The 3,425-nt window shown below is 38.6% G+C and overlaps 1 non-coding gene across 1 annotated transcript; it reads right to left on the reverse strand.

Moving 5' to 3' along the window:
• Nucleotides 1–2,257: 2,257 nt before the first annotated feature.
• On the reverse strand, nt 2,258–2,364 carry LOC141676005 (small nucleolar RNA R71). The gene has a single exon (XR_012556620.1). It is a non-coding gene; the product is annotated as a small nucleolar RNA R71 (small nucleolar RNA).
• Nucleotides 2,365–3,425: the final 1,061 nt, after the last annotated feature.

Here is a 3,425-nt window from a genome sequence, read left to right on the forward strand (position 1 = left end):
TGACCTAACAATTTCTCATTAGATATGTTTATGTTTGAGGATGCTATCAGTTGGTTGTTAAGTAAACATAATTCTGAAAATAAAAATATCCTGGTGTAATGACTATAGTGCTACAGGGAATATGAACATTTAAGACATTTGGGAGAATAAAAGTGCACGTATTAGAGTTGCAATAGAAAAATATATGTGTGAGCATATTGTTAAGTGGCATTTATATCCACTTAGAATACTTCGTAAAGGCTCGAATTGGTGTTTTGTACTCAAGTTATTTGTGTATTTGACGTGTTTTTGTAGTATTTTGCATTTCCGGGCATAATCAGGAAAATGAATGGATCTTGCATGTTTTATGCTTGGAAAAGTGTTAGGATGAAGCCTCGATTGAAAGCGTAAAAGAAACCAGCATCTGCAGTCAAGAAATAAAGAAGAAATCAATTTTTCCAGAAGCTCAGCGCGGCCGCGCTATACCTGGGAGCGGTCGCGCCAGTCTCAGAGCGGCCGCACCGTATCCCAGGGCAGCCGCGCCGTGTCGGTTTTCCAGAATCCTGATTTAAATGGAAGATCGATTTGCTGGGCTTTTGGACGGTTTGGGCTGCTATATAATGACTCTTTAAAGACGTTTTTCACAACAGAGACTAAGGAGAAGACGTCGAGAAGACCTAGGAGCACAAATACAATGAAGGAGAATAAAATCTTGTTTTTACTTGTGATTCTTTGATTGAGTTGTAATATTGGATGCTTGTTTTCTTGTTTGTTGAACCTATTACTCTTGTTAACGTACTTTGATTATTTATTCAGTTTATAAAGACTTAGTTTATTATACCATGTTTTCATTGGAACCCAAGGTGATGATGAGTTCCGTTATATACTAATCGTTATCGTGGGGTTCTAACGGATTTATTTATAAATTTCAATAATTAATTTGTTTCGATACCTTAGTGTGTGGTGATTGTATGATATCCTAGTATTGGTTGTGCTTATTCGTCTTATGTGCGTCGCGAACTTGTAAGATAGCGTGTTAATCTCTATTGAAACGAAAGTGAATATAGAGGTTTAGAACTTTCCATGCTAGCATAGGTTCATGTATTTATTATGCATGATTCGTAGGTAATTTTGACCATTTTAATTGCCCTATGAAATCACGATAGATAAATTGCGCATTAAACCTTTGTGTTGTCAAATTCTATAAACATATAGGGTCTCAACATACTTGGTATCTATTCAGCTTCTATCTCTTTTGTGGATGTCTGGTAGTAGAGTATTCGTACAACGAAATTGGCGTTTATTAGTTTCGTGTCATCTGATTAGTTGTCATCAGCATTGCAGGCAAAGGTTAATAACAATGACTTTGAATGAAGTAGTAATGAAGTTAGAATCCCATATTTGTCTCATATATTAAATCAACCCTTTTCAATCTCTTAATTATTTGCATGTTAGTTAATTCTTAGTAATAAAATATCTCAACCGTTATTGTCTTAGCATTGAATAATAACCATACCATCGTTGCATAAGTGCATAAATTGAAGTTAACCTAAACCAGTCTCTATGGGAATGAACTAGAAATAATTTTATATTACTTGCGAACGCGTATACTTGCGTGAATATTAGCGCGTATTTTCATCCCAATAAGTTTTTGGCGCCGCTGCCGGGGACTCGTTGTTAATTTTTAGTTTATGTGCTTGTCATCAGTGGTCGTTAAAGTTCACTGACTCGTATATTTTACTTACTTGGGTACTTGTTGTGTTTCAGGTACTCTATAGAGCGTGTATGCTAACGCGTTCTCGATCTCGCAAGAGAACACTGGGTAAAGTAGATGAAGTAGTTGAAGAAGTTTTGTTGAGGAAAAAGTTGAAGAAGAAGCTCTAATCATAATGGGAGAGCCATCAGCGAATCCGAAGCCTTTGATGGACTATTTTCAGCCGAAGATCAATGATATTCAGTCTAGAATTATCAGACCAGCCATCGCGGCTAACACTTTTGAAATCAAGTCGAGCACGATTCAGATGATACATAATTCAGTCCAGTTTGGGGTTCTCTTATAGAAGATTAAAACATGCACATCAGAGATTTCATCGAGATCTGCGACACTTTTAAGTTCAATAGAGTTTCTGAAGATGCTATTAAGTTGAGGTTTTTCCCATTCTCTCTGAGGGATAAAGCTAAGTGTTGGTTGCATTCTCTACCACCAGGTTCTATCACCAAATGGGAGGATCTTACTCAAAAGTTTCTAACTAAATTTTTCCATATGGCGAAGACAGCTGCAATCAGAAATGCTCTTACTCAATTTACGCAACAATATGGAGAATCTTTGTGTGAGGCTTGGGATCGCTATAAGGAGATGCTTAGCAAGTGTCCTCATCATGGGATGCCTGACTGGATGATCATTAACTGCTTTTGTAATGGGTTGAGTGCAACTTATAGACCCATGCTTGATGCAATATCAGGTGGAGCCTTATGGGCTAAAAGCTACGATGAAGCTTATGAGTTGATTGAGCTGATGGCTGCTAATGAATACCAGAACCCAACTCTGAGAGTGCCTCAAGGCAAGGTAGCAGGAATTCTAGAAGTGGATACAACTATTGCTATAGCTGCTCAGCTTCAAGCTTTGACGATGAAGGTGGATTCTTTGGCTAATTATGGAGTTAATCAGATCACTAGTGTTTGTGAGCTTTATGCTGGTGCGCATAAGACAGGGCAATTTGCTATTTCTAGTGAATCAGCTCAGTTCGTGAGCAACTTTCAGAGGTCGCAACAACCAGTTCCAGCCACCTATCATCCCAATAACCGCAATCATCCTAACTTCAGCTGGAGCAACACTCAAAATGCGGTGCAACAGCCTTATCAGCAGTATGCAGCAGAGCAATACAACCCTCCTGGTTTTCAACAACCGCAATATGCACCAAGAAAACAACTATTGAGGAAGCTCTTACACTATTGAGGATATGCCTTTTGAATCTCTTAGATTGGAAGAGCTGAAAAAGTCTCCAAAGCGCCTCAAGTCATCTATTGAGGAAGCTCTTACACTAGAGCTTAAACCATTTCCTGAACACTTGAGGTATGTGTTTTTAGGTGATGCATCTACTTTGCATGTTATTATTGCATCTGATCTTTCAGGTAGTGACGAGGAAAAGCTCTTGAGAATTCTGAGAGAGTTCAAATCGTCAATTGGATGGACTATAGCAGATATCAAATGGATCAGCCCTTCTTATTGCATGCATAAAATTCTGCTAGAGGAAGGATGTAAGCCGACTGTTAAGCAACAGAGAAGGCTAAATCCAATCATGAAAGAGGCTGCGAAGAAGGAAATTCTCAAGTGGCTAGATGCAGGGATCATCTATCCTATTTTTGACAGTTCTTGGGTGAGTCCAGTTCAGTGTATGTCGAAGAAAGGAGGCATCACAGTGGTTGCTAATGAGAAGAATGAGCTC

The sequence above is a fragment of the Apium graveolens genome, chromosome 7, assembly GCF_009905375.1.
Source record: "Apium graveolens cultivar Ventura chromosome 7, ASM990537v1, whole genome shotgun sequence".
Classification (NCBI taxonomy): domain Eukaryota; kingdom Viridiplantae; phylum Streptophyta; class Magnoliopsida; order Apiales; family Apiaceae; genus Apium; species Apium graveolens.